The sequence below is a fragment of the Rhinopithecus bieti genome, unplaced genomic scaffold, assembly GCF_001698545.2.
Source record: "Rhinopithecus bieti isolate Rb0 unplaced genomic scaffold, ASM169854v2 scaffold_23283, whole genome shotgun sequence".
Taxonomy (NCBI): Eukaryota; Metazoa; Chordata; class Mammalia; order Primates; family Cercopithecidae; genus Rhinopithecus; species Rhinopithecus bieti.
The window spans coordinates 454,864-474,994 of record NW_016810852.1 but is presented as its reverse complement, the minus strand read 5'-3'; the positions used below and the strand labels follow the sequence as shown (position 1 = coordinate 474,994).

Here is a 20,131-nt window from a genome sequence, read left to right as displayed (position 1 = left end):
CATAATTCCAATCTACATAGTGTTCTTCCCACATGTATATCTATCTCTGTGTCCAAATTTCCTTTTTTTTATAAGAAAAGTCACTTTTGAGTAGGGCCCACCCTAATGACCTCATCTTAACTTCCTCACCTGCAAAGATGCTGTTTCCAAATATAGTCACAATCTGAGATACCTGGGATTGGGACCACAATGGAAGAATATGGGATGAAGACATAATTCAACCCATAACCCATGTCGATCTCAGTGCTCCTTTTTTTCTAATAGTATGCATACGGTAAAAATTTTAAACAGTATAAAGAAATAGATCGTCTTCCAGTCCCTGCTCCCCAATCACTCTTCCTAAAAGCAACCACTGCTGCCAACACATTGTATCTCTTTTCATGGATGCTCTCTACACATAAAAACAATAGATAGATAGATAGATAGATAGATAGATAGATAGATAGATAGATAGATAATCTCCTCCACTTTCATTTTGCTGCTTTGGCCAATAAAAGTCAAACAAAGGCTTATAAAAGCCTTTCCATGAACAAATACTGAAAATATATTACATATATAATTTTTTTATATATTTTATATATGTGTGTGTGTGTGTATATATATAGAGAGAGAGAGAGAGAGAGAGAGAAAGAGAGAGAAAGAGATGGAGTCTTGCTCTATCACCCAGGCTGGAGTGCAATGGCACAGTCTCGGCTCACTGCAACCTCTGCCTCCCAGATTCAAGCGATTCTTGTGCCTCAGCCACCCGAGTAGCTAAGATTACAGGCACCTGCCACCATGCCCAGCTATTTTTGTAATTCTGTAGAGATGGAGTTTTGCCATATTAGCAAGGCTGGTCTTGAACTCCTGACCTCAAGTGATCCACCCACCTCGGCCTCTCAAAATGCTGGGATTACAGGTATAAACCATTGCCTGGTCCTGAAACTATATATTATAATGTAAGATAAAACAAGCAGAAAATAAAAAGCCGAAGTCTGGTGAATAGGCAGCCTTCACTATTTCTGAAGGAAATGCAATTCCAGCTATCCTAGTCATAGGATAACATCAATGACTGAGGCAAATCACAGAAATGGAGAAGGAAAATTTCTGACTACAAAAAGGGACAAAATCAAGGTTCTCTGCAGTCTTTTAAGTGAAAAAGCAGTTTAGGTGCAGAAGCCACTTGCTGCAGACCCCCAGATGTATCCCCCATTGTCCTAACCCAAAGCTGTCCTGGGGCCTCTGCTCTGGGCTCAGGCTGCCCCTGGCTGACTTCAAGGAGAAACCCAAGCAGAGTTCTACAGCTCAATATTTCGGACAATCCTGTAAGGATTCAGGGCTCATTTCTCCCAGATCTCAGACCAGCCTCCTCTTCCAGACACCCAGATGTTTTGATTTTCCCTGAGACCTTCGAAGTCAGTATTTCCCAAACCACAGATTGCAACTCATTCTCCACCACTTCATTGTTGACATAAACCTTGGCATGCTCTACCCACCCATAGGCTTGCTTATTTCCCTTCGTCTTAGGCACCAGCCCACATCATGCATCCAGGGCTGCTCCGTGCTGAGTAATTGCTGCATATAAACCAAGCCAAACTTGTACGTCAGCTCTTCTGTACACCAGATTGTACACCAGATGGGCATCTTCTATAATCACAGCTATGCTCTCATGAATCTCCACCTACCTCCACCCCCAGGTGACTGCAATACACAGGCAAGGCTGGAAACCACAGACAGGACTTGTTAGAGTTAGAGCCTCAAGAACCTGAAGAAATGAACACCAGACATGTCCAACTCTTGCAAATAAAAAAAAAATGCCTTAAAGAGATGCTGGTCTTGCTGCACTGGAATCAATTGATGGCTCCGGTCACCAACAAGGTACCTGAATGCCAATTCCCTGCACCATAGCTTGTAGAGCCTGACTTATACTCTCGCCAGGAGGGATGTGGGCTGTTGGGGTGTTGGCAGAATGGGCCGGCATGCTTCTGCAAGTCACAGTGTTTTCTAAAGTTTTTCCATAGAAACATAAGCCTTTTCTGTGGACTAGCCTAGAAATCACCCTTTAAAACATTATTTCAAAAGAAATTCACATTTTAAGTTTCCAAGTCCAGTTGGTGGACTTGGAAGATTTCCAAGGAGATTTCCTCTCTAATGGCTACCATCATGCCAAGCTACTCACACTGATGTACCTCCAATGGGTTCTCTTGAACAAAAAATTGCCAGGTAGCAAATGCCTTCACTTAGGTCCTTGTCACTCACTGTCAATCTTTTAACAGCACCTGGGGGAAAACCATGATCCCCTGGGAAAAAGAGGACAAAAGAAAGCGTGGTGGAATATTAGAACTCTGAGCATCCAGGAGAGGGACAGCAAAGTACTCAAAGCTGTTAGCAGGATGGATTTACAATGATAATAATCATCACAATAATAATAATGGTATTCCTCACCCCTCCTCCACCCCCACAGAGTCAGCCTGTCCTCTGGGAGGTTGAGCTGCACTTGGGGAAGAAGATGGTGGTGGCCCTACACTAACAGGGTAGCTCTTGGGTTGGAGAGGGGGCAAGAACCAATGGGTGTGTGACAGCACCCAGTCACAGAGGGTGGTAGAGGATAAATGCGGATACTCAGTAGGAGTTTGGGGTCAAGGTGGAGGCCCCAGAGACAGATGAGCTATCTCAGTCACTCCCTTGCCCTAGAACTATAGTTTGCCCCTCCCCCCATCAAAAAACAGGTGGCTCCATGAGTGGTGAACCTGTGTTACCATATTACCAGCTCCCAATGGCCAAGCAGTAGGCTCAACCCCTCCATGGGGAGCCTTCGGCAACAATGATCCAAGGGAGGAGAGTGTTTGACAGCAACATTATCCTGACTAGCAAAAGATAAGTGATTAATGTGCAGAACTGCATCCAAATGGTAACAGTGGCCATGGCTTCCACCAGCCCCTTTCTCCAACACCTAACATCATGCTGCTGGCCTGACCAGCCACAGGCTGTGAATAGCCTCCTGGGTGTGGCCAGACCATTAGGGAAATAAGCCAGAGACCTCCAAGACCTTAGTATTAACCAGGCTACTTTCCTAGAAGTCTATAAAGATTTCTGTCCTAGGCTATAAGAAACAGTAGCTATGCTTAAAGCTTGCTACTCGCCATTCTTGCTACCTGCAAAGGTGTCCACTTCAGATACACAGAAAGGTCTTATTTGTTGAGAAAAAGTCTTTATCATTTGAGGTCACCAGTGGAGGGTCCCAGCAGAATCCAGGCCATCCCAACTAGGGATACAATGGATGTCTGTGTCTATGGCAGAGGACAAGTACAGCCCAGTCTAAGTCTCGGCAAACACTCGAGGAGATGGACTCATACACAGGGTCATACACAGCTATTGTTCTCTGAGGCTCACCTGAAAGAGGCATTGCATTTGGAAGGACCCAGAAACAAATGAGCCACCAGTGGGTGATGTCACCTTGGAGAGAGTTCCAGTGCTTTCGTAGAGTGTACCAGGAGGCTAAATTTACGACCTTAGATGTCAGCTGTTCTAATCTCATACCCAGTGTTTAATCTCCTCTGTAGCATCCCGACCATCCAAGCTCTTCTTTTTGAACACTTACCATCTCACGTCACTCACTTGTAAAATGTCTTGTAAGACATTTTTAACTATTAGAAAGTCCTTTCTTTTTGAGTTCCCTGTCCATGACTGCCATGCACTCATTTGCATATGTCAGTACATTGTATGCACACATGCATAATTTGTTAGTAGTAGCTGTCAAAATGGAAAATGGAATCTCTCCCCCATAGAAATACCAGCACAAGTATGTAATATACACATGTACAAGGAGGTTCCCTGGGGAACCGTAATTGTGCTCCGCTGGCACTGGGGCTGTTCAGTCAAAATTGAAATGACCATAAATGTGATTCCTACATCGAATAGAAGATTGGATTTGATGACCTCAAATGTAATTACACTTATAAGCCCTTAATTTGCTCCATCTCAAGAAGCAATGGGAGCAGAGCTCTCTGGTCTCGATCCTGACCTCTCTGCCTTGCTTGATTCTCCTCCCCTTGGCACAGGCCATGGAGCTCCATAGAGAAGGGGGTCAGGATCAGGTTGGCATCAGGAGTCTCCACATGGTCCCTGAGACGTTTGAGTCATCTCCTCTGGTTATGTTGCGGGGAGGGACACCAACGTAACCTCCACACACAAACTCTAATCACAGAACGGCCAGTATAGCTACCCCAGCACATACTCTTCTACAGTCATAAACCTATGAAGCCTGGCAAAGGACAGCAACAGGGGTGGCAGCACAGGTAGACAAAGGCACTGAAGCAGGCTCTCTTAATGTAGCAGCAACCAAGTCTGCAGACCCGGGACAGACCAATGCAGCAAGGACAGGAGTAGCCACCAAGGGTCCAGGAAGAAGCACAGCCAGCATGACCATGCAGTGGGGGATGGTTGCCAGAATGACCATGGGGTTAGGGGAGGGATGCCAGCATGACCATGGGGTTGGGGAAGGGGTTGCCAGAATGACCACAGAGTTGAGGAAGGGTGGCCATAATGACCATGGGCTGGGGGAGGGGTTGCCAGAATGAGCATGGGGTGGGAGGAGGGGTGGCCAGAATGACCATGGGGTTGCAGGGGAGGGGTTGCCAGAATGACCATGAGGTGGCCGGAGTTGCTGGCTTGGCTATCAGAAGCAGGGCCAAAATGTCCTCAGGGGCTGTTGGCAGGGTGGAGGAGGGTGTTGCAGCTTGTACTTGGAGGTGCTTCCAGCACCTCAGCAGGAGCCACTAGCCTTTCCCCAGAGGGCAGCAGGAATGTGACAACTGCAAAGATGACCCATATGCCCAATGTAGAAGCAGCCAAAGGCCCAGTGATGAGATCTTCATCTCCACTGTGCAGCGTGAAAGCTCCCTGAGTGAATGAGATGGAAGCCAGAGCCTCCTAGGCCAACGGCAAGCCCAGAAGGAAATAAGGAAAAAGAAGAATAGATCTCCCAATAGGCGAAGTTTTCCATTAGCCCAGGAGGGTAAAGGTCACTGCAGGACACAGAAGATAAGTCAATCTGAAAATCATCTCCTTAACCAGCTGTGGAACCACTAGAGAAGGCAAAAGAAGGTGTTGTGGGTTAAATTTTTCCCCCACCCAAAAGATATGTTCATCCTAACCCCCAGGACCTATGAATGTGAACTTATTTGGAAACAAGGTCTTGCAGATATATTTAAGTTAAGATAATTTGGGTGGGTCCTAATCTAATATGACTGTGTCCTTATAAGAAAGGGAAAATTTAGATACAGAAAACAGGCACCCACAGGGAGAAGAACATGCAGAAACACCCACTGAGAACACCTAGGTGACGCCAGAGGCAGTGTGTTAGTCCATTCTCACACTGCTAATAAAGACATACCTGAGACTGGGTAATTTATAAAGGAGGAAGGTTTAATTGACTCACGGTTTTGCAGGGCTGGGGAGGCCTCAGGAAACTTACAACCATGGCAGAAGAGGAAGCAAACATGTCCTTCATCACATGGCGGCAGGAAGGAGAAGTGTCAAGCAATAGCTGGGAAAGCCCCTTATAAAACTATCAGATCTCATGAGAACTCACTATCAGGAGAACAGCATGGAGGTAACCACCCCCATGATTCAGTTACCTCCCACCTGGTCCCTCCCATGACACACGGGGATTATGGAAACTGTAGTTCAATATAAGATTTGGACAGGGACACAGCCAAACCATATCAGGCAGAGACTGGAGTGAGGCTCCTATAAGACAAGAAACACCAAGGACAGGTGTCAACCACCAGAAGCTGAAAGGGGGGATTCTCTTCTAGGTCCTTCAGAGAGAACACTGCCTGGCCACTACCTCAATTTAAGATTTCCAGCCTTGCTGGATGCAGTGGTTCATGCCTGTAATCCCAGCACTTTGGAAGACCAAGGCACACAAGGTCAGGAGTTCAAGACCAGCCTGGCCAATATGGTGAAACCCCATCTCTACTAAAAATTCAAAAATTAGCTAGGCGTGGTGGTGCGCACCTGTGATCCCAGCTACTTGAGAGGCTGAGACAGAAGAATCGCTTGAACCAGGGAGGCAGAGGTTGCAGTGAGCCGAGATTGCCCCACTGCACTCCAGCCTGGGCACAGAGCAAGACTCCATCTCAAAAAAATTTATTTATTTATTTTTCATATATTATATATAAGTATATATTACTTACATTTGAAAAAATAATACAATTTTAAAAAACAAAAATACAGTATAACAACTATTTACACTGCATTTACATTGTATTATGTATTGTAAGTAATGTAGAGATGACACAGTATTTGGGAGGGTGTGTGTAGATTATATCCAAATGCAACTTGCCATTTTATAGCAGGAACTTGAGCATCCTTGAATTCTGGTATCCAAATGGGTCTTGGAACCAATCCCCCATGGATACTGAGGGGACAACTGTACAGGCTAGATACGAGTAAGCCCAACCACTTACGGTGGTAGGAGCAAAAGCAACAGCAAACTAACCAAAACATTATGCACTAGGCACTTTACAAAGGTTCTCTGTTTATTCTTCACTACAAACTGACAATGTTTGTTTCATCATACCCCTTTTACAAATAAGAAAACAGACTCGGAAATGTTCAATATCTCACCCAACATCACAATACTAGGAAATGGGGGAACCAGGATTCAAACGCAGATCCACGGTCTCCAAAGTTCATACTCTTTCCACAGAGAGACTGCACAAAAAACAGGGCAATAGGCAGCAAGACTAGCCTTGGTGCCTCCCGGACCTCTAAAGCCAACCTCTCCTCAAGCAAGACCTAACTGACTGCCCAGACCCATGCAACTCTAAGGCAAGAAGAGGCAATACGCCTACTTCTCCTGAATGCCCTGTCCTGGTTATGACAGCACCACCAGGTAAGATGCACAGACAGCCTCAAATTCACCCTTCCTGTCCTGTTAACTAACAGCCCTTGCCCCCCGAGATCACAGTGTCAGGTCAACTTCTACCTCTGGGGAAAAGCTCCACAAAACCATCCTCTGATTACAGACCTCTCTCTCCTACTGGGTGTACCAAAGGTGTCAAATTGTAGCAGGACGAGCGGCAGACAAAACTCCTCAGACACCTAGTTAAAGAAGGAAGGGGTTTATTCAGCCGGGGGCATAGGCAAGACTTCTGTCTCAAGAGCCAAGCTCCCCGAGTGAGCAATTCCTGTCCCTTTTAAGGGCTCACAACCCTAAGGGGGTGCGTGTGAGAGGGTCGTGATTGATTGAGCAAGCAGGGGTACGTGACTGGGGCTGCATGCACCAGTAAGTAGATGGGAACAAAACAAGATAGGGATTTTCACAGCGCATTGCTATACAATGTCTGTAATCTATAGATAACAGAACCAATTAGGTCAGGGGTTGATCTTTAACTACCTGGCCCAGGGTGTGGCGCCGGGCTGTCTGCCTGTGGATTTCATTTCTGCCTTCTAGTTTTTACTTCTTCTTTCTTTAGAGTCAGAAATTGGGCATAAGATGATATGAGGGGTGGTCTCCTCCCTTAAAATCACTGTGCCCTTCCTCTACAACCCCTACCCAAACCACAGCTTCTGAAGGGACAGCCCTACGTAGGACATGATTCCACGTGCCTCCTCCCTCCCCAAGCCATGCCAGTTACACCTGAGTGGATACCTGACTCGATTATATGGCACTGGCTGAATCATCAGCTTCACATTCAAAGAGTACATCTACCCCACAGAATGGACTTACAAATTGTCCACAAGCAGAAAATACTCATCTCTATAGGCCAAATACCAACTGCCTCATTTCAAGTCTCTTTTAATTTGCATTCGTTTAGATTTCAAGAAGGGCAAGAGACAAGAGACCACAAGAAAAGAACTATTGGAAATATTACAACTAAGATAAAACACCCCTGATATGGCATTTCCTACAGTGCAAAAACTAAAGGGATTTAATTTTCCCCTTAGAAAACACAGTAAGTAAGATACACAGATTGCTACTTTCACATTAGTGCTTGCCGTACATTATACTCTCTTTTTTTAAAAAAAGATTATCCATCTGACCATAATCATGGCTTATCATCCGCTGAATCCCCTTCTCCCTCCCTCCAATGACACATATTCACCCCACCTGCACTGCCTTCTGAACGTTGTGCTCACTGGAGAATACTTTACAGGCTTATCACCAGACAGTTTACTTCAGGGTTCAAATTCCACCCTTCTTTGCCCCTAGCCCCACGTCCCCTTTCCACTCTCCCCTTGCCTCCCCACAGCCCTTCTTCTCTCTCCCTTTCTTTCTGGGCTGTGGAAAAAATCGATTAAGCTCCTGTCCATATTTGCAGCAGGCCTTTTTCTCTTTCCTGAGACTTCTTCAGCTGTGGGGAGATCCAGGTCCCAGTTGGGGCATTGTTGAGTCAGCACAGGGGCTGAGGGGTGGGTGAGGGGTTCGAGTCCGGCAGATGCCTTTTTTGTCAAAAACAAAGGCCCCCCAGCGAGCCTCTCCTCTTTCCAGCACTTTCATCCCCCTCAGATCAAAGGCCTGCTCTGCATATGAAAGGCACCGCCCATTACGCGGCTCACAGTGGCCCGCACCACCCCACCAGCCTCCCGCGCTTGAACAAAGGGCCTCGCATCTGTTCAAGCGCAGGCCTCACCTTCTGGAGTGTGGGGTTGTTGTGTCTTCTTTTTTCCTTAGTTCACTTTTGAGAGCCATTCAGTCCCTTGAAGTATAGTCTGGAAGCAGTAGGGGAAGGGTCTCCCTTGCCCTCAGACCATGCACCCAGGTAATTTTTTAAGACACCTTGAGGGTGTCTGGTCCTTGCCTCCCCACCTCACCTAGGTCTCCAGGCAGTGGGGAGGTCCTTCTCAGGCTCTTTGTCTTCATTCGCAACCACTCTTTCAAATACCTCCTCCCTTACCTGAAAAGACACTGGTCCCTTGGAAGAGTCTAGACCGGCCCCTCAAACCAAGATGATGATGAAAGTTCTGCTCCTTTTTGTCATGTGAATGGATGCTGCCAGACTCAGGAGCTAAAGCTTCCACGCACTTCTTTGGATGTCTAGGTCTGCTTTTTGGCAGAGGTAGCGGGGAAGCGCTTCTCAAAACTTGAACCTGAGTTCTCAACAAAAGGACTCAAGCATAAGGACGAGACAAACTGGTCTTCAGTGACATTTTAACCTGAAGAAGTGCTATGTTGTCAACAATGACGGTTCCTGAACACCAGGAGGGCACACAGCCTAGAAGAATGCACAGGGCCAACCAGACCTTCCCTCTCTTGTCTTCCCGCTGCCTCCTGGACACCCCCCAAGCCTTCTGCTCACTTGGGGCACATCTCCTGACCATTTTTTCTCCTTTTCAATCAGTTCAGCTCCCGCCCTGACTTTCAAGGGCTAAATAAGCTCATCCATCTTCTCCTGTTATGCACTAAATTATGTCCCCCAAAAAGTCATGTTGAAGCTCTAACCCCCCATGTCACCATATTTGGAGAAAGGGCTTTAAGAATTAAAGTTGAATGAGGTCATAAGGGCGGGGCCCTGACCCAACAGGACTGTGACCTTATAAAAAGAGGAAGAGTCACCAGAGCTGTCTCTCCCAACGCTCACACAGAGAAAAGGCCATGTGAGGTCACAGCAAGAAGACATGGTCCGCAGGCCGAGGAGAGAGGATTCGCCCTGATCTTGAACTTGGAACCTCCAGAACGGTGAGACTTCCGTTTCTTTTGTCGAAGCCACCCAGGCTGTGGTGTTCTGTTACAGCAACCCAAGCAGGCCAATATACTTCCTTCCCCCAAATCCTACGCAATGCTGGGGTAACAACGAGAATAAATACTAATTTCTCCATCTCCAAGGCCTAGTTAATGTCCAACCTCTACCAAGCACTTCCCGACTGACTCAGAAGATCTCCATTCTTGTAACTTTTACTGCTTGGTAGGTAAGTTTCCTTTACATTTTATAAAGTTGTGACAAGACAACCCAGCTTCAAGACTATGTCAACAAACTATGAAAAATCATATGAAGAACCAAATCGAAAGCACAATAAAGTTAATAACCTACCCTTACCCGCATATGAACTTGTGCCTGGGGCCAGTTAGGCATGAGCGCTAAGCAGTTCATCAGAATGATTATCAACCATATCACTTCTGCAGAGTCCCTGGCATTTCTCTTAATTTTCTCCAATATCCATGATCAGCATCCATGTCAGGTTTTCCCTTGTACAACGAACTACATGACAATCACTATCAAGTCCACACACAAAGCAACTCAATGAAAGGCAAATATCTCACTCTCCAGCTGTATCAGTTCCCAGACTCCCAATGTCTCCCTCCTGATGGCCTGGGGTCCTGAGGTTAACATGGCCAAGGCTGCCAGCAAAGAGGCAACCTCCAACACCACTGCCAGGTAGATGGGTGTCTCACCCTACCCAGCCACACTCAGTGGCCAAATGCCTTGTCCTGCAGCACTGCTGTGTAGTATCCCTCCCTCCACTTTATATTCTATTTCATTAGAGACAGAGTCTTGCTCTGTCACCAGGTCAGAATGCAATGGCACAATCACAGCTCATTGCAGCCTCAAACTTGTGGGCCCAAGTGATCTTCCTGCCTTTGCCTCCTGAGTAGCTAGGACTGCAGGCGCTCACCACCATGCCCAGCTAATGTTTCATTTTTTGTAGAGATGGGGTCTCGCTATGTTGCCCAGGCTGGTCTTGAACTCCCAGCCGGCCTCAAGCAATCCTCCTGCCTCAACCTCCCAAAGTGCTAGGATTAGAGGCTTGAGCCACCATGTCCAGCCTCTCTCTCCCCACTAAAAACAGCTTCTGTATAACCCTTCTGTGCATAGAACACACCTAGGTTTCCCAGCCCCATAGTCTAGCTCCCTCCAACATCACCCCTCACCAGACCCCTACACAAATGCTTATATAGCCAACCCAGCCTGCCACGCTGTCGCCAGCACAGTACAAATTTTCCCAGTTTTGCCTGCACTTTTGGCCCATTCAGAATAGCTGTCTATTTTTCCTACCTTACTAAATGCTAGCCTTCCCTTGAAAATCCAGCTCAAATTCTAGTATGTTCATTAATCTAGATAACATTTAGAAAATAAAATTTGTATACCTTTTCCTCATTAATCGATCTTAGGCAGTTATTCTACCATGACAGCCCCAAAGAAGGAGGAAGGGAGAAAAACTGGGTTTATGAGGATAGGCTGTGCCCAAAATCCCCCCCACTGCAGGGATGTCTGTCACTTCCGCTTCCAGCAACCAAGGGCCTTGGGGCAGCCTTCATTTTCAGGCTCTTCAATCAATATGAGGGTCCCTGAAGTTCAGGACTGGTTTGGAGAGAAGCTATAGAACTGCACCATACCACACATGGTTCTACAGTGTAGCGGTTATCATGTCTGCTTTACACACCAAAGGTCCAGGGTTCAAACTCCCGTGGAACCAAGGGGTGGTTGATTCCCATTTGGCCATGCACGGTGGTCCACACCTGTAATCCCCATGCTTTGGGAGGCAGAGGTGGGAGGATCTTTAGAGGCCAGGAGTTTGAGGCCAACCAAGCAACATAGCAAGACCCCATCTCTACAGAAGTAAAAGTTTTTTTTAAAAAACCTGCACCACAGATTCAAAAACTACCCCTCGCAAGGGAAGGAAGGTCTCTGCCCCCACAGTCATGAGCCACACACCCACTACTGCCCTCAGGGTTTGTTTTAAACTTTCACTTTTTTATGGTTTGGGACTTACCCCCCAGGAAAATGGCACACTAACATTGTGTAAGCAGCATCTCTGCCCTCGTGGCAGGAAGGAAATGATTCTGGGAAGATCAACAGAAGAGAAAAAGTCAGGGTAAAGATGGAAACAGCCAGCAAAGAGTAAATGCTCTAGTTTGGTCTTTTAATACAGTATGGCCAGATTGAGCATTCAGAAAACTACCTCCCTCCAATTGCACCCAGCAATTAGTAAACACTCACATGTGCAAGGCACGATGCTAGACCCATACCAAAAAAAGGGGAGGTGGTAAATCAAGATCCTTGCTCTGTAGAAGTTTATGTGCCAGGCCAGGAGACAAAATAAACATCTGGAAAGTTAATCACCAACAAAGGAATTAAATAACCATAAGCCTGATAATTCAACAGCCGCCGCATGGCAGCAAATGAGCAACTTCTCATTGGTGGTATGGACAGCAGACACTATGAGTTCAAGAGAAAAGAGGGTCTTCTGAGCCCTGCAACTTGAGGTAACGCACAGTGGCAATACAAGAACAGGACTGGAGCCGGGACCAAGAATAGGACCCAGTGGTTCTCCAACTTGCATGTGCATCAGAAACACCCGGAGGGCTGATTAGATCAAAGATGGCTGGCCCCACCCCCAGAGTTTCCAGTTCAGGAGGTCTGGGATGGGGGGTCCCAAATTTTACTTTACTAATAAGTTCCAGGTGATGCTGATGCTGCCAGTCCAGAGACACACTTTGAGAACCACTGGTTTAGCCTGAACATTCTATATCACAGGTAGGAAGCTGGCAGTCCAAATGGCCTATCTGGCTCATGGCTCAGTCTTGTTTATTTTTTGGAGAGATGGGAGGTCTCACTACGTTGTCCACGCTGGTGTCGAACTCCCAGGCTCAAGTAATCTTTGCTGTAAGAGAATTAGCCACAATGCAAGTACCTGCCATGAACTTGGCACAGCTGGACGCACTCCTCCCCACCACACACACATCAAGGTGGAAAACCCTCTACACAACGTTTTCACTTTGATTGGACACCTAAAATCAGACAGCTTGGAAATCATGTCAAAATCTCCTCCCTGTCAAAGTTGCTCAAACTTTGCAACTTTACCCTGGGTCTGTGTTACAGGCTGAACTGTGTACCCCTTAAATTCATATGTCAAAGTCCTAACCACCCTGCACCCCCCCATACCTCTGAAAATGACTATTTGGACATAGAGCCTTTAAGTTAAAAGGGCCGGCCATAATCCAGGCCTTGGAAGAAACCAGCCTTGCCGAACATGAAACCATGTTCTCAGACTTCTAGCCTCTAGAATTGTGAGGCAGACATTTTCTGTTGTTTAAGCCACCCAGTTGGTGGTACTTTGTTTATGGCAGCCCTCGCAAATTAATACAAACCCTCATGTCCACTGCAGGTGTTTAACCGTGATTTCTACGTCATCTGCTAGGGAGAGGACCAGAAAAGCAAGAAGAAAGCTCCAGTCTTGGGCTGTCCGAATCCCTTTCCTAGACCTCCTTTTCTCTGCTTATTTCCTTCTCTCTTTCATCCTCCACAGTTTCTCCTCTCTGCCTCGTAGGCAATGGCGCCTGCTTTCTGAACAGTCACAGCAACAGCAGAGTCAGGGTTGGGGGTTGTTGGAGAGGGGGAGAAGGTGTGTGGGGTCATCCCCAGATCACCCACTGGCAGAAGCCAGATGTAGGCCATGTTTGAGAAGCAGAGCCAGGGCTGGGTGGGAATATGAAGGGTTGACAGGATCTTGAAAGACCTGGATCCAGAAAGGGAGGTGGGAGCAGTGGGGAGGTGCTCAGACAGGTATCAGGCCCTCGAGCTTGGATTCAGTCACAAGTTGCCTCAGACGTCTGCCAACATTTTCCATCAGCCTGGCGATCGATTTATAGGGCCGTCCAATAGGGCTTTACCCTGCAGCAGCAGTCCCCAGCCTTTTTGGCACCAGGTACAGTTTCATGGAAGACAATTTTTCCACAGACCAGGTTGGGGGTACTGTCGGGGGAGGGTTTGGGGATGGTTCAAGCACATGACATTTATTGTGCACTTCATTTCTATTATTATTACATTGTAATATGTCATAAAATAATTCTACAATTCTCCATAATGTAGAATCCATGGGAGCCCTGAACTTGTTTTCCTACAACTAGACAGTTCCATCTGGGGGTGATGGTGCACAGTGACAGATCATGAGGCATCAGATTTTCATAAGGAGCATGCAACCTAGATCTCGCATGCACAGTTCACGGTAGGCTTCACGCACCTATGAGAATCTAATGCAGCCACTGATCTGACAGGAGGAGGAGCTCAGGCAGTAATGCTAGTGATAGGGAATGGCTGGGGAGCAGCTGTAAATACAGAGGAAGCTTCAGTACCCGTCTGTGGCCTGGGGATTGGGGACCCCTGCTCTACAGCATTTCAAAATCACTTCTGGACCTGGGTTGTGTCAACAACCATCGGCAGCCTCTCCAGACAGCACGGAAGCCCCAGAGAGCACAGAGCATCCCAGAGCTGTCCTTTCCCCCAAAGTCAGGCAGCAGCAACCCACCTACCTGTATTCTGCTCAGCGATAAACAACCTCACCTGCCCAAAGGACCTGCAAGATCAGAGACTCAGTGTGAGCTGCAGTTCTCACCTGAGAGTTGAGAGGCTAATGAGGTCTCTCCTGCTAGGATTCCTCATTTTATGATTCTGCAGCTCTTGCTGACACTCCCTTTTAAGCTCTAAATGACTGTGAATGCAAAGGGAAGAGCCTCATGAAGAGTTCAGGAAGGTAGGACAGCACAAAAAGTGTCAGGAGGGACAGAGCAAAAGAATACAGAGAAGAAGCACCCTAATACCCGTGGCATGACATGATGCTATACCACCAGTAACCACCTCGGGGTCCAGGGCAGCCCCCACTTCCTCTGTCCCTGGGCCATGGAGCCCTTGACCCCAACACCTTAACCAACTCCTTGGAGGATCCCAGATAACAACTTGGCCCCAGTCCCACCTGTCTCCTGGTCCTTCTTCCTCTCCCCCAAATGGGGTAGACTCTGCCTCAACTACCCCTACCTGGCAGGTGTAATCTTTGGAGGAGGGATGGAGAATTCACGTTCTCACTTTTTCTCGCGTGGAGACATGCTGGGAGTTATTCCTAAATTCTGGACCTGTCCTTGGGCTGATCCACCAAGCAGGTGTCAAGGAAGAGCTGGCTGCCAGGGTTTCAAAGGAGCTCTCTCCTGCCAGCGTAGCTCACCAGGGCAGGAGGCAGGGATATGAGGCAGAAACTAGGCTGCGGTCCCCTTGAAGTGCCTCTCTTTGGACCCCAAAAGCAGCTGGGCAGGGTCAGACACAGCCACAACATGGACAGAACCCCAGCAGCATGTGTGGCATCCAGGTACCTGTGCAAAAATAGGTACAAAAATACCTATTCTTTTTTTTTCGGTTCGCTTTGGCCTTTAGAGGGGCAGCCCAGAGCCAAGGGAAGGCAGGGTCAACACTTGTTTTGTCTTTGAATCCCCAAAATTAGAAAGAGTGCCTCGCCTGCACTGAGTTCTTAAGAAATGTGTCCCAAATAAAAAGTGGCCATAAAAGGAAAGACGGCTCAAGTCCTGAGCAGGACCTGTGCCGGGGGAAACAGAGCTGAAGTCTGCGTCTAGGAGCCCAGGAGCTTCACAGCCAGCCATTCAGGGACAAAGTTAACTCAAAGCAAATCCACTTTGCTTTGAGTTAAATGAGGATTGCCATGTAGGAGCAGGTGTTAAGTGAAGGTGATTTATCAACTGCATGTTTTTTACAAGCGATTGGGATTCTCCTGTCCAGCCCACTGCCACTGGATCACCCTGTAAGTCAGTCCTCTCAATAAACCCTGTGTCTCATTTGCTGGCTCTGGGTCTCTTCTTCCACCTTTTGAACCTAGTGCCATCCCCACTGAAATCAATAGGGGTCCCACATGACACTCAGAGGCAGAGCTGGATTAGAAAGAGGAGATCTGAGAGCCTAGGCCTGTCCTGCACTAACTCTTTCTGTGACCCCAGGCCGGCCCACCCTCTGCCTCCAGATGGGCCTCTCCCAGGTTATTCCAGCAGAAACCATCCCCAGTGACCTCTGCTGGCTGACCCCCCACACTCTTGCCTTGGCCTCTAGAAACAGAGACCTCCTAGCCTCAAGGGTTGTTCTTAAGACCCACGGCACTGATGTAAGAATATGCAGAAACCTGCAAAGTACAAAACAAGGCACCATATGGTATCCCCGGGATCCTCTCCCTTAGGCCTGGCAGGCCAACCCATCCTCAAAGAATCTGACCCCTTCCTCCATAGGAGTCTTCCTCAGGCCAGCTAGCACCTCCCTAGCTCTCACCCCTCCAGCATCCACCTAGCCCTTAATAACCACAGGCTGAGAGAGGTGGCATCCTTCTAGGAATTTGCCCTTCCTCCTCAGCCAGACCACAGGGCTCCTGGGGAGCGGGGCTGCCTCCACCACTCCACTCTGCCCTGGACCTTTCCAGAGAATCATCCTGGAGCCATTTGTTTCTTGTATTAGGCGACCGACCAAACTAAAGACAACTTGCTCCAAAGAACAAAGTCCCCATCTTCTCCAACACCCCAAAACTGTAACTCAAGAATTGCAGTTTCGGCCGGGTGCGGTGGCTCAAGCCTGTAATCCCAGCACTTTGGGAGGCCGAGACGGGCGGATCACAAGGTCAGGAGATCGAGACCATCCTGGCTAACATGGTGAAACCCCGTCTCTACTAAAAAATACAAAAAACTAGCCGGGCGAGGTGGCGGGCGCCTGTAGTCCCAGCTACTCGGGAGGCTGAGGCAGGAGAATGGCGTGAACCCAGGAGGCGGAGCTTGCAGTGAGCTGAGATCTGGCCAGTGCACTCCAGCTTGGGTGACAGAGCAAGACTCCGTCTCAAAAAAAAAAAAAAAAAAAAAGAATTGCAGTTTCATACAATCTGGAAGTATGTCCACTGAGCCCAAACCACTACTGAAGGTTGCACTGTGGGGGGAAAAGGGGGGCTTTTCAGCAGAGAGAGTGAGTTGTTAGGGTACTGAAGAGCAAGAACTGGCAGTAACCATCCTACTGGAAAGTACAAAAGAGTGACAGCCAAAAAGGCAAATACGAAATATGTTAGTGCCACCTATTGGCAGGAGCAAACAATAACAAAGAAGTGACGCTTTGCACAATCGCAATTCAGATAAGAACACCTCAGCATCAACTCTGGGGTTTGCAAAAGGACTTTTACATCCAATTAACTGCCTCTTAGGATGTTGAAAGCCTAAAGATGCAGGCTTTGCATGTGGAAAGCACAGGGAAACTCCAGAATTGTTGGCTATATTCATGTTCACTTAAGGATATGACAAAAAAGAGCCCAAGCCAAGATGTGACTGGGTCCTAAAGGACAGATTCCAATGCAGGAGACCAGAGCTTTCACAGATTTCCGTCCCACCCCACCATGACATCCAATCCATTGGTGAGGAAGTGGACAGGAGAGTCCTATGCTTAGATGGGCAGAGCAGGCATTGCGATTCCCCATGCCTAGAGCCTATCCATAGATGGCTGGTGATGTATGAACATGGAGATGGGATTTGGCAAGACCATTTCTCTAGGGGAACCTACCTGTGCAGACAGAGGGGAAGTGAGACACCACCCTGCTGAGCCCACTCTGCTGAACCTCCAGGTCCAAGCTATGTGCTTTCTTCACATAGGGAACGCCAATGCAGCTGGCAGTACCAAGCAGGCATGAACTTTATGTGAAGGAGAACAGGAGTCATAACTTGATTCAATACTGAGGGGTAAGGATGATGTCTGCCCTGAGATGACAAGATCAAATCCAGGCATCCACGTCAGGGTCCTAACCTGTTGCCAGACTTCAGTTAGATTCAGGGACCTACACCCCACAAACCAAGAGCCACAAGGCCTACAGGGGCCAGGCAGATGAGTTAAAAGAAGTCAAGAGGGCTAGGCGAAAGGCAATAGGGAGGAGTGGGGACCCCGGCCAAATTGGAAAGACAATATTGGCCCCGTCTAAAGGGGGCGGCCAGTGCTCAGTCCAGCCAACTGCTGCTATGTGGGAGCATGGCCCCAGTACTCCAGATCCTCTGAGGGCTCAAGAGAATCCAGGCTGTTCTCCATATGATATTTCTCAATTTTTAAATATTGTCAACTTAGTCATTAAAAAAGAAAAGAAAATATGCTAACCACATAAAACAGAACTGCGAGCCAGCTTCAGCCCATATGCCTCTTATTTGCAACCTCTGCTAGCCCTTCTGTTTTATGCTTTTGTCCTCTTTTCCTTTAACTTCTTTGAAAAAATCATGTCTATGGGAAACCAAGAAGAAAAACAATTTCCCTATGCAAAATCAATGATTCCACTCATCTTGAGAAGTTTGAAAGTTAAATATAAAATTATCAGTGAGGACTGTCTCATAGTAGGCACTGTATATTCACTCCCTTCTGCTTATATCTTATAATATTTATGAAGTGCTTTCCAATTTCCTGCTTTTATTTGCTTCTGATAACAGGATGGTAGGGCAAGTATTATTATCCCCATTGGAAAGATGAGGAAACTAAAGTTCAGAGAAGTTAAGTGATGGCTGAAAGTCATACACTGAGGCCAGGCATGGTGGCTCACACCTGTAATCGCAGCACTTTGGGAGACTGAGGCAGGAAGATCAATTGAGGCCAGAAGTTCAAGACCAGCCTGGCCAACGTGGTGAAACCCCATCTCTACTAAAAATACAAAAATCAGCCAGGCGTGGTGGCAGGTGCCTGTAATCCCAGACAGGAAGATCACTTGAACCTGGGAGGCAGAGGCTACAGTGAGCTGAGATTGTGCCATTATACTCCAGCCTGGCAACAGAGTGAGACACTGTCTCAAAAAAAGAAAAAAGTCATTGAGCTGTATACTCAGGTTGTATTTTACTGTTTATCTCTAGAAAGGAAACACGGGGAAGTTACATGAAAAAAAAAGACTCTTAAGAACAAGTCATGCTTTCCTCCTAAATTTAAACAACTCTACCTTGCTAGTTTAACCTCAAGGTCTTATAAGAAATTAGTTTATACATCTTAAACACCTATATAAACCCTAAGAATGTGTTATAAAATCAACATGACACTGTAGTCTATAATTATTGTGCTCTAAAATAACTCTGAAATATGTTATCTTAAGAGACGGTGTTGCACCCCTTCCTTCAGAGATACGTTGCTTGAGCTAACATTTTACTTCCAAATCTTTTTTTCCCCAATTGGGAGTACGAAAGAAGGCTTTGGCTCAGATTTAAATGCTCACCAGTTTCAAACCCATTCGGTCAAAATCAATAAGCCTTCAAATCAAAGCACCTTTCTTTTTGAAAATATTATATTAAATGTAGACATTGAAAAGGTTATAACATTGGCTCTTTGGGTTTCCATAATAATGCAAGAACATTTTTCCCAGGAGATCAATGCAGACAATTAATAATGATCCTTTATCTTATCTATAAATCTTAGTGTGCCAAACAAATACTATAGCATATAGAATAGCATCTGAGTACTTATTAATATTATAGAATTTTAGCAAGATAAATTCCCTAAAGATATCATTATCAACTCAGGAACATTATTTTTAGGCTGTTACATGTCCTTACAGCTTTTAAATAACAACCTTAGTTCAGTATGTCAAGATCTGCTAAGGCTGAGCTATTTGGATTAACAGTAATCTCAAATTCTGAGGAACAAAACCTCAAGGCAACCCAATGAGAACATTTACAAAACAAGATCACTTTATTTCATATTGTAAAGCTCCCATTGGTCTCCAGAAGTATCTAATGCACTTTAAACAACTTTCATGGAAACAACTAAACCACAGCACTTTAATAAAGTATTACTTATGAGAATTGAAGAACCAACTTCTTGAACATTAACCTAAATTCCAGTGCCCTGGGGTAGGATCCTTAAACCATGGGTAAGAGGAGCATAACTCTGCCTAGGAAAGGAACTGTCCTGGGGCAGTGACCTGAAGAGGGACAGTAGTGACCTCAAAGAAACTGCTGTCACCGAAAACAGCAATGGCCAGTATCACTTTCAAACCAGGCCACGCCCTGTGACAACCAGTGTGGCATCCACATGTCCACAACCTCTCAAAGCATCTTTTTAATGAAGGATCTGAACTAAAATGCATTTAAAAGCACACAGTATGGGCCGGGCACAGTGGCTCACACCTGTAATCCCAGTACTTTGGGAGGCTGATGCAGGCGGATCACTTGAGGTCAGGAGTTCAAGACCAGCCTGGCCAATATGGCAAAACCCCGTCTCTACTAAAATACAAAAGTAGTTGGGCATGGTAGCACACACCTGTAATCTCAGCTACTAGGGAGGCTGAGGCAGGAGAATTGCTTGAATCCAGAGGGCAGAGGTTGCAGTGAGCTGAGATGGTACCACTGCACTCCAGCCTGGGTGACAGAGTGAGACTATCTCAA

General features: G+C 46.8%; 1 protein-coding gene across 6 annotated transcripts in view; it reads right to left on the bottom strand.

Annotated features, from left to right (window-relative positions):
* TRABD2A (TraB domain containing 2A) overlaps positions 1-20,131 on the bottom strand; it is a 59,053-nt gene that overhangs the window by 26,991 nt on the left and 11,931 nt on the right. The window lies entirely within an intron of this gene.